The sequence below is a fragment of the Phyllobates terribilis genome, unplaced genomic scaffold (genome assembly GCF_046119375.1).
Source record: "Phyllobates terribilis strain yellow unplaced genomic scaffold, ASM4611937v1 Scaffold_4__5_contigs__length_816908805, whole genome shotgun sequence".
Taxonomy (NCBI): Eukaryota; Metazoa; Chordata; class Amphibia; order Anura; family Dendrobatidae; genus Phyllobates; species Phyllobates terribilis.
This window is the reverse complement of record NW_027362764.1, coordinates 211,856,916-211,869,020: the sequence shown is the minus strand read 5'-3', so window position 1 is coordinate 211,869,020 and position 12,105 is coordinate 211,856,916. Positions and strand designations below refer to the sequence as shown.

The 12,105-nt window shown below is 39.3% G+C and overlaps 1 protein-coding gene and 1 long non-coding RNA gene across 2 annotated transcripts in view; one reads left to right on the top strand and one right to left on the bottom strand.

Moving 5' to 3' along the window:
* Positions 1–11,067, top strand: part of LOC141265231 (uncharacterized) — a 44,793-nt gene extending 33,726 nt beyond the window's left edge. The window contains exon 3 of the long non-coding RNA XR_012320067.1: positions 8,880–11,067. This is a non-coding gene — a long non-coding RNA (uncharacterized lncRNA). The remainder of the gene's footprint in view (positions 1–8,879) is intronic.
* Positions 1–12,105, bottom strand: part of ANO10 (anoctamin 10) — a 353,685-nt gene that overhangs the window by 6,812 nt on the left and 334,768 nt on the right. The window lies entirely within an intron of this gene.

Here is a 12,105-nt window from a genome sequence, read left to right as displayed (position 1 = left end):
AGTAATATCCCATAAAATCGCAACGAACATTAAAAGAGCAAAAGCCCAGCGGTGCTACATCTGCACTTTTATTATCCACCACGTATATATTTGCTAGTCTCCTGGAATATATTATGATTATTAACATTTTCAACAATACAGTAAGTGAAAAGATTATGTGTAGGCCAATAGAAAAGACAACTGTGATGTGTATGGACAACGAACATTCCTTTGTCAAAGACCCTAAAGGTTATCGAAGATAGAGACAGCTAACAATAGTGTTGAATGTTGTAAAAAGCAATGTACAAATGCTTCTCACTAAATTAGAATATCATCAAAAAGTTAATTTATTTCAGTTCTTCAATACCAAAAGTGAAACGCATATTATATAGAGTCATTACAAACAGAGTGATCTATTTCAAGAGTTTATTTCAGTTAATGTTGATGATTATGGCTTACAGCCAATGAAAACACAAAAGTCATTATCTCAGTAAATTAGAATAATTAACAAAAAACACCTGCAAAGGTGCAAAGGCTTCTGCTGCGTTTAAAAGGTCCCTTAGTCTGTTTCAGTAGGCTCCACAATCATGGGAAAGACTGCTGACTTGACAGATGTCCAGAAGGCAGTCATTGACACACTCCACAAGGAGGGTAAGCCACAAAAGGTCATTGCTAAAGAAGCTGGCTGTTCACAGAGAGCTGTATCCAAGCATATTAATGGAACGTTGAGTGGAAAGAAAAAGTGTGGTAGAAAAGGGCAAGTGGGTCCTTGCGCAGTAGCATCTCTCAGTAAACAAGAGATGCTACTGCGCATGCACGGGCGGCGGGGCCATTTTGCTGCATGTAAATTTCTTCATTTCAACCACAGAATTACAAATGCAGTATTTAAAATAGGAGGCAGGTCAGTGAAGGCACAGTGACCGGTCACAAGGCAAACATAGGAATACATAAGCAGAGCACCAGATAGAGCCCCCCCCCCCCCAGAGGCCGCCCAAAGCACGGGCATATCATTATCTCCAAACTGAAAGTAAAGATTATACCAGAACCACAGGATTGATTTCATCATCCAAGGTATCATATTAATCAGTGTAATGGCACCCACCTGCCAGTGTATGTAGTTTACTGAGCACAATCCTGCTGACAGGTGCGCTTTAATCCAGTGTATGTGCGTGAAGATATGGTCTTCTCTTTGACTGCTTGTTAGACCGGATGCTAATGTAACAAGCTGACAGACAGCTGCTAGCCACACATCGTAGGCCTGAGCTACAGGTTGGCGACTCCTAATCTATAGGAACCAACAGTTAGGGAATAAACAGTGGCAGTTTATAAAGATTTTACAGCTATGAAATTGTAAATTTAATGTGGGCATTTTTGGTGAAGTAACTTAGAAATGGATCAGGGTTTAAACTTTAGGAGATTTAACAATGAAGTTCATATGACAGTCGTTAAACAGGAGTCATATGACAGTTCACAGCACATATATTTTTCGAAGAGAGATAAGGTGATGGCTGGAGGGGTGAAGACACAGCCCCTTAAATATAGATGTTACTGTAGCTGGCGAGAGATGGGGATGAGACACAATGGTGTCAACATGTGAGATGGAAACTTGAAAAACATTCATTCTTAGAAATTTGTAAATACCGAAAATTCCCTAGCAGACTTTCCAAAGGCTGACTACCATGTACATATAATGCAACTGTTCAAAAACAACTGGTCCGATATTATACTGTAAATTACAGGCTACTTCAGTACAGTGATTGTCTCAAAATTAACAAAGTGTGCTATCAGATTGTGTCTTTCTATTGTGCAAAGGAAACAGAAAAATCAGAGTTCCCAGCTGTAACCGATCCATCGCATGATGGACACCAATGGGGCCCAACTGACCCCATTCATTGTAATGTAGTCATTTTGGTTTCTGTCATTGCATCTGAGCCTCCAATGCAAAAGGCAAAACTTTACATTCAAATACTGAAAACCTGTATACAATCCTACTGGCAGCAGATACAAGCGCTGTATATCCAGTCTAGGCAAAGCGACAGGATAAGAGATATATATACCAGTATGGGGATCAGGATAAGGAACATATATACCAGGATGGGGGATATATATACCAGGATGGGGCCTGGATGGGGGATATATATACCAGGATGGGGGTCCAGGATAAGGGACATATACCAGGATGGGGGGATATATATACCAGGATGGGGACCAGGATGTGGCATATATATACCAGGATGGGGCCTAGGATAAGGGACATATACCAGGATGGATATATATATATATATATATATATATATATATATATATATATATATGCCAGGATGGGCCCCAAAATAAGGGATATATACAAGGATGAGGGATATATACAAGGATGGGGGATATAAATAACACGATGGGGCCCAGGATAAGGGACATACAGTGGGGAATATAAGTATTTGATACACTGCTGATTTTGCAAGCCACCTACAAAGAATGGTGAGGACTGTAATTTTTTTTATCGTAGGTACACTTTAACTGTGAGAGACAGAATCTTAAAAAATCAAGAAAATCACATTGTATGATTTTTACATAATTCATTTGCATTTTATTGCATGAAATAAGTACTTGATACAATAGAAAAACAAAACGTAATATTTGGTACAGAAGACTGTGTTTACTATGCAGAGGTCAGACGTTTCCTGTAGTTCTTGTTTGCACACACTGCAGCAGGGATTTTGGCCCACTCCTCCATACAGATCTTCTCCAGATCTTTCAGGTTTTGGGGCTGTTGCTGAGCAACATTGAGTTTCAGCTCCCTCCAAAGATTTTCTATTGGGTTCAGGTCTGAAGACTGGCACTTCAGGACCTTGAAATGCTTCTTAAGGAGCCACTCCTCAGTTGCCCTGGTTGTGTGTTTCGGGTCATTGTCATGCTGGAAGACCCAGCCACGCCCCACCTTCAATGCTCTTACTGAGGGAAGAAGGTTGTTGGTCAAAATCTCACGATACATGATCCCATCTATCATCCCTTCAATGTGGTGCAGTCGTCCTGTCCCCTGTCCCCTTTGCAGACAAGCTCCCCCACAGTATGATGTTTCCCCCACCATGCTTCACGGATGGGACGGTGTTCTTGGGGTTGAGCTCATCCTTCTTCTTCCTCCAATCAAGTGGAGTTGATACAAAAAAGTTCTATTTTGGTCACATCTTACCACAAGACCTTCTCCCATGCCTTCTCTGGATCATCCAGATGGTCACTGGGAACTTCATGGGTCTGGACATGTGCTGGCATGAGCAGGGGGACCTTGCGTGCCCTGCAGGATTTTAATCCATGACGGCAAAGTGTTTTACTATTGGTAATGTTTGAGACTGTGGTCCCAGCTCTCTTCAGGTCATTGACCAGGTCCTCCTGTGTAGTTCTGGGCTGATTGTTGACCTTTCACGGAATCATCCTTACCCCACGAGGCGAGATCTTGCATGGAGCACCAGACTGAGGAAGATTTACAGTTATCTTCTGTTTCTTCCATTTTCTAATAATTGTGCCAAAAGTTGTTGCCTTCTCACCAACCTTAAGCTGCTTGCCTATTGTCCTGTAGCCCATCCCAGCCTTGTCCAGGTCTACAATTTTGTCCCTGGTGTCCTTAGACAGCTCTTTGGTCTTGGCCATGGTGGAGAGGTTGGAGTGTGATTGATTGAGTGTGTGGACAGGTGTCTTTTACAGTGCCTACAATTAGTATTCAACCCCCTGCAGATTTAGCTGGTTGACACATGCGGATTTAACTTGGCATTGTGACATTTGTACTGTAGATCAGCCTGGAAGTGGGAAATGCACTGCAGCAAATTTTTTATTTTTTTTTTAAAACGTAAAAAGTTAATTCAGAGTGTCATTTATTATTCAACCCCTCAAACCACAAGAATTCTGTTTGGTCCCCCTAAAGTATTAAGAAGTAGTTCATGCACCAAGAATAATGAGCTTCACATGTGTGGATTAAAGATCTCTTTTGCCAGCCTTTTCTGACTATTTAAGACCCTCCCCAAACTTGTGAACAGCACTCAGACATGGTCAACATGGGAAAGACAAAGGAGCATTCCAAGGCCATCAGAGACAAGATCGTGGAGGGTCACAAGGCTGGCAAGGGGTACAAAACCCTTTCCAAGGAGTTGGGCCTACCTGTCTCCACTGTTGGGAGCATCATCCGTAAGTGGAAGGCTTATGGAACTACTGTTAGCCTTCCACGGCCAGGACAGCCTTTGAAAGTGTCCTCCCGTGCCGAGGCCAGGCTTGTCCGATGAGTCAAGGCTAACCCAAGGACAACAAGGAAGGAGCTCCGGGAAGATCTCATGGCAGTGGGGACATTGGTTTCAGTCAATACCATAAGTAACGTACTCCACCGCAATGGTCTCCGTTCCAGACGAGCCCGTAAGGTACCTTTACTTTCAAAGCGTCATGTCAAGGCTCGTCTACAGTTTGTTCATGATCACTTGGAGGACTCTGGGACAGACTGGTTCAAGGTTCTATGGTCTGATGAGATCAAGATCGAGATCTTTGGTGCCAACCACACACGTGACGTTTGGAGACTGGATGGCACTGCATACGACCCCAAGAATACCATCCCTACAGTCAAGCATGGTGGTGGCAGCATCATGCTGTGGGGCTGTTTCTCTGCCAAGGGGCCTGGCCATCTGGTCCGCATCCATGGGAAGATGGATAGCACGGCCTACCTGGAGATTTTGGCCAAGAACCTCCGCTCCTCCATCAAGGATCTTAAGATGGGTCGTAATTTCATCTTCCAACAAGACAACGACCCAAAGCACACAGCCAAGAAAACCAAGGCCTGGTTCAATAGGGAAAAAGTCAAGGTGTTGGAGTGGCCTAGTCAGTCTCCTGACCTTAACCCAATTGAAAACTTGTGGAAGGAGCTCAAGAATAAAGTCCACATGAGACACCCAAAGAACCTAGATAACTTGGAGAAGATCTGCATGGAGGAGTGGGCCAAGATAACTCCACAGACCTGTGCCGGCCTGATCAGGTCTTATAAAAGACGATTATTAGCTGTAATTGCAAACAAGGGTTATTCCACAAAATATTAAACATAGGGGTTGTATAATAATTGACCCACACTTTTATGTTTAAAATTTAATAAAATTCAACTGAGCAACATAACTTTTTGGTTTGTAAGATTTATGCTTCTGTTCATAAATCCTACTCTCGTTTGCAGTTTGAAGGCTCTAACTTATTTGCATCTTATCAAACCAGCTAAATCTGCAGGGGGTTGAATACTAATTGTAGGCACTGTATACAGGTAAGGAGTTCAAACAGGTGCAATTAATACAGGTAATGAGTGCTGAGTAGGATGGCTTCTTAAAGATAAACTAACAGGTCTGTGAGAGCCAGAATTCTTGCTGGTTGGTAGGTGATTAAATTATTATTTCATACAATAAAATTCAATTTAATTATTTAAAAATTAGACAATGTGAATTTCTGTTTTTTTTCTTTTTAAATTCTGTCTCTCATTGTTAAAGTGTAAAATTTACAGACCTCTCCATTTTTTGTAGGAGGGAAAACTTGCAAAATCAGCAGTGTATCAAATACTTATTTTCCCCACTGTATATACCTTGATGGGGGATATATATACCAGGATGGGGCTCAGAATAAGGGACATATACCAGGATGGGGTATATATATGAGGATGGAGGGGCCCCAGTCCAAATCGTGCACCAGGGCCCATCAAACTCTAGTTACGCCACTGCATAAACCCCTTTAAAATCTAACATATTTAAGATAGACCTTCATATGGAATCTGTGACTTGTTCTTTCTGAGCACTAGAAATGGCTATTAATACAAAAGAAAAATAATCCCTTATATAATTGTCTGATTGAACATTCTCTTCCAATACAAATATTTGCGTGGATTTTATCTCTAGAACAAGGGCACGACTATCAAAATACAGAGCAGAGGCTGTAGAAAGTAGAAGGGTGAGGCTGGAAGCACCTGATTACAGAAATAGAAGCAATGACGTGCTAAACGCCAGTCGAGGTTCACATTAATTGTACTTATTCTCATGCAGGAATTTCCGGAGACTGTGTTCATTGTGCTAGACTTGTCCTCTATGGGAAACTCGTTTTCGGCTATCTCCTTCCTTTTTGGTGCTTTGAAGTTTCCTGCATCCTTTCAACACCAGACATGATGTACCCACACACGGAGTACTGAAAACTTTGCACGGAAAGATAACACATCAGAAAGATAATATGACCAAAACGTTTTTTAATCATTAGGAACTTTTGGCCAGTTTTTCTGAGAGAGTTCCTCAATACCCCTGAAAGTATTTTAACAGCTTGGTGCCCTGTTCCTGACATTTCAGGAGTCAGAAATGTTTGAAGTGGGGGTTTCTGTTCTTGGCCCCAGATATATTCTGTCACCACCCCCAATAACAGAGTCATATATTATAGTCAAACACTTGTTTCTTATAACAGTACCAACATATTCGGCAGGGCTGTACACAATATTTAGATTGTAAGCCCCAATGTTGACAGCAATGACAATATCTGGAATATGATGGCGCTATATAAGTAAGCATAATAAATAAAAATAAATAAATCACCATTCACATCAGCTCCTGTCCCCGATAAAGTCCACAATCCACAATCTAATTTCTCTATCACAACCAAAAATACTTAAAACTGTGTAAAAAAAAATTCAAAAACATTTTAAGAACGCTAAAGAAAAAGTGGGCCACATTTATTAAAGATGACAATTTTAGCCACTATCTTGACCTAGTGTAATTTAACGGCATTTGTTGCTGCAGATTTATTGCTACGTCTGACTTTTTTGACAAATCTGTCACAACATAAATCAATGATTTTAACTTAACAAGTTAAAATTCCGGCACTTACTTACGCCAGGCTTTCTGAAGGAATGACTTTTTTTTCCCATTTGAAACTTTTTTTGTGACTTTTTAAAAAGGTTGCAGTTTATAAATGTGTCCGTGTCCTGATTGAGCTATAAGTCTCGCCCACTTTGCACTTCACTTTTTAAAATCTGCTGTCCCTTGATTTAATTGTGGAGCAACTGGTTAAGAAATATGTTGCACGATAGAACCTTACTACACAATGAAATGCCAAAAAAACAGAAAGTGCAATGACACACAGAGTTCAAATGCGCTCAGTTTCTGCTTTTTTTCTGACGGCTTTTGTCTTTTCAGTCGGGCACTTGTACTTTAGGGCCTGATTTATCATGGCTTTTTTATGGAATTAAAATAGTTCCAGTTAATGATGTTGTTTATTTGCGCATTATTCATGATTTAATTTGCATCATTTTTAAGTTGATTTAATTTGGTTTCTTCTTTTTTTTTTTGGACGGGGTTCAACATTATGGGTGTGCTTTTGGTTATCCACATGCTTTAGCCTGATTCATCATTTGCAACCTTTAAAAATATTGCTACATTTTTTTGGCATTTGTACTCCAGTACTCTAGAATATGAAATCTATTTTTTTTGTGAAGTTAAAGATTAACAAGTGATATTTGAAAGCTTATTAATAGAACTGTACAAATTTTTACTTTAAAAAGGTGCAAAAAAGTGAAAGGCTATGTTCACACAGGTTGTTTTTTTTTTAACGTCACACATCTGCAGCAAAAATGATCTCTGGCAGGAAATCTGTTGCGTCAAAAATGCAGGTTTGTCTGCGTTTTTTCAGCATTTTTGTTCACTGTCCTTCTGTCTCTATTTATGCATGTACATAACGTTCTGTGAAAAAAAGAACCCCATTCTATTTTGCCATCAAAAATGCTGAAAAATTGCTGATGCAAATTTTGGTGCGTTTTTTTCAACACCCATTACTTCCTATGGGTGAAAAAACGCTGCAAGAAGTGATTGCTCTATTTTACAAAAACCCAGCTGCAAATTTGCATAAAAATCTGCAACAAAAAACGCTTAAAAACACAACGTGTGTGAATATAGCCAAAGAAACAAAAAATATAAGCATCTTTGAATTTGAACTAATTCATCAAATACTGCACCTATTATGATGTATTTGGCACAAATCTGCCAGCGCAAAATGAAAGACCAGACCCAAAATATTACTTAAAAAAAATCAAATAATGAATTGAGCCTATGTCTGCTACATTTGTATGCTTATCTGAAAATACAAGAAAAAAAAAAGCACAAATGTAGTCTGTTTGAACTCCGTTTGTGTCATTTTTTTCTGCCTCCGTCGCGTTTCTGTTTGAAGCCCATTTTTCAGAGATTTAAAGGGAACCTCTGGCAGATTCATTGATGCACTGAAAAAACGCAGTGTGAACAGGGCCTCACTCAATCTGCAAACCGTTATGGATTTTAGAATATGAAAACCTACAGAATTTGGACAAAGCCTCTGAGCCAGGGGTAAACCAATTATACTAGCTATAGTCAAATATACAATTATTAAACCTATAAAGACTATACGCACTATAAAGAATTCAAAGACATAACTTTATCATTAACATATAAAAGAATCTAAAACATGTATGTGGAAACGATCTTATGAATATCAAGAAAGAAATGAGTGGTTATGCTTACATTAATCCAATGATTCAAAATATATCTAAAAAATGGCTCCAAAATACAGCAATTGATATAGTGTTAGAATATTGCAACACAAAAAAGTAAGTAAGTAGCAACTAAAAAAAAGAAAACAAATGAAAAATAGATGAGGCGCCAAGGAGTTATATATATGCAAATATATCATTTTTGACTACCTGATTGTATATTACTATCCAGTGAAATGTGGCAAGAAAATATATGTGAGATGCTCTGCATGTAGCATATTCTTTTCTATTTTATATATGTATTTTTCTCACTTGCATGTAATGTATTTGTAATAACGATATGAAGGAGCATATATGTACCGGGATTATTTGTCTATCACCTATATCTATCTTTCCACAGCGGGAGACAATAATTACTATCAGCTATCAAAGGACAAACATGAGTCGACTGCGGCTGCTTGTTAAATAAAAAATTACATGAAACCCTATTGATGTTTTAAAGATAGTAGAAGATATAAGCCTCCAGGATGAAAACCACCAGCCGCAATCTGATCTCCTTGAATCACATTTGATAAATCAATGGTCAGGTATCTCGACGTTGCCAATTAACTTCATTGGACACATGCTTGGTGTAGTGTGGCTTCAGTGTAAGCTAGCTGCTGGAGAGAAGGCAGGAAATCGATAGCTGTGCTTTCAGGCCATGTCATTGATTACATTTTCTACTATTCAGCTGACTTTGGCATTAAAAGGAACTTAAAAACATTAGAGTTCAACTTCTTTACAGGACGCGATAACAAACAAGAGCAGAATGGCAGTGCCACGCCGCACATAAAGGTTTTAGTGCATTAAAGATTTAAGGCTGGAATCAGAATGCCAATATAGGTAAGCGATGCTCTGGCCCGCAGTCACCAAGAGATACACCGATTTACTGTACAAAAGGGCCTAAAGCGAGTGATTCAAGACTCCTCCGTGACTATTTTATGAAATGACAGCAATCAATGTGTTCTTTCAGAGTCTCTTCTAGCCAAACACCACCATTTTCTTGAGAGCAGGTTTGCAATACAAACCAGTAGATGTAATATGCTGCCCTTACATTGGGTGAAATAGATCAGGGACTGCTGGATATGTTGTCAACATTGCCATAATGTCCTAATCTTCTGCACATTTCTAACACTTCCATAGAAGTTAATGGTGAGCAGCACATGTGCAGCCATCTCTCCAGAGATGGGGTCCTTTTCTTGAGATAGTTGTGGGTCTCAGAGGTAGGACCTGCATCTATGAGACATTTACAGTATATTCTGCCGAGATGGGCATAACCCATCAATGAAAAACTCCTAAACGAGCCCTAGTCCTAAGTGTAGACCACCGTTTCACTATTTAGCTCTACAACATGAATAATTGAAGCAGGGGATTAGGAGCTCCTAATATTTTAAACACTACCGGTACATTCTGAAAATGCTCAGAATGGTAAACGTGTCATGGATAGCATTGTGGAAGTGGATGATGGAGTATTACATACATACTTATATTCTATGCTTCATGCACTATTACTGGTTCTATGTTTAGCATGATCTTTATCTTAGACGACTTCTATGTTTGATTTAGTTTCCTTGGAGGTGATGAAATCATATCTAAGACCATGTCTATGTCTAAGACGGCCTTCAGTAAATTATCCAAGTGCATTGCAGAAGACCTCCAGAACTCTGAGCGAATTTGTGGTCATGACATCCAATATACGCAACAGTACAGCAAACAATCAGCATTGTATGTGCTCATACATATTTCATTTTTCCATCCACTGTGTTACTGAGATACCAAATGAGAAAAACTAGGCAAGCTGACGCATTATAGTTTGATCGTGCACTTAAAACTCAGCAAAGTATATATGTAATTGCATACCTTGTTTTGATCGACAATAGGCTTATGGAAGTGTCTACACCATAAACAGTTATAATACTGATAGTGAACATTGACTTTTATTGTGCAAACATGAAAAAAAGAAGGCTTGTTTCACGTGTCTGACATTCATGACCAGAGTATGTCCAATCTAGCAACAAATTTCCTGACCCGAACTCAATAGCTGCATAGGCATACACAAGGCTGCTGAGTTAGGGTTAGAAGACCCATGGTTGGTCTGGACATTGTAATCCATACTGGGACCAACAATGTTGGAAGAGTAAAACCGGCCTAATTCATACATCATACCATCAAATTTCTACGTTTGAAGGCATTTCTTCCGGCTCATTCGTTTGGTTTTGCTGTAGTTTCTTGTACTTTGTACAAACAAGGGCGTGGCTCCACATTTTGAGCTAGGCATTTCATATTCCCATGGGCAGGTGTCTGAATAGTGTGGCTTGGGGACTGCTCTGCCTCCATCTATATTCAGGTAGGCTGACACAAAGTGAGGTTTTAAAACTATAAGCTAGGACCATCCTGATTGGGTACACCTTGTTGAAGTGGGATGGCTTTTATGCTTTTTTGATCAAAAGTGTCTTAAATAAGTACTCTATGTTATTTACTTGTACTATTACTCTTTACTTACTGTAGGGTATATGCAAATTTTTTATCTTGGGTTTTGTCTGTTAAATGGCCACAGTGTGAACATGCTTCTATTCCAACTTCTGTTCTGATTCATTTCTTTGGTTTTGCATTAGTTAATTTTTTCTAATGAAGAGGAAAAAATGTCTAACTTTCAACTTCTGATCTGTGTTCTTCTATGAATAAAACTTGCATATAAAAGCTTTCCAAATCATTGCATTCTTGTCTTCTTTACATTTTACACAGGTTCCCAACTTTTTGGGAATAGCGATTGTAGGATAAGCCCTCAATGTGAATTAAACAAGTCTCTAGAGCATCAGTGCACCTTCACAGTACAAGTAATTGGTGTTCCTAAGGTTGGACCCTCAATTCTTTAACTTCTCCAAAGGTAGGTGCAAAGGTTTTTCATTTTAAGTAATATAGTGCCACAAGGACTTGGAAGGTAATGAGTAGTGTTTGTGATATTGTATTAGATTATATTAGTACATATGGACAAGATTAATGGTCGGAACAGCTTGACCACGGTCTTCAGCTGAAGGCTGTTATAGATCCATTCCAATGCGTTCAAAATGATCTCATGTAGTCATGTTTCTTGACTAATCTGTATGGATAACCTCCTGATAGAACCCACAAATCCAACATCACTGTGCTTTTTCTAGACACAATCTCTTATTAAGAAGATTAATTAAAGAAGCAACTTTTGGGGAATAGATCCCTGAGAAAACCTCCTGAGATCTATCTACTGCACATATTTAACTTTCCCTGTCCTTCATTTCTATTGACGTGTGTAAAACATTTCGTAGATGACTGGTTTCTATAAAGTAATATCACTTAAAGGGTTTCTTACAACTATAGTTCATGTTCTAAATGTCCCCTATAGTGACCATTAGTGTAAATGTCAGAGCCTTCATCTCCAGAAATGTGGCCGGGGGATTTCAGGGAATGCTGAGAACAGCATTGCCAGGAAAACGATTTACCCTTATGTTGTTAGACACATGGCACTGTTGTAGTTATTAGTTTATCAGCAAGGCAAGCTCTCCCCTGCGAACTCAGTTCTTGTGAGCAGCGAAGAGGAAGAACATCTTAAG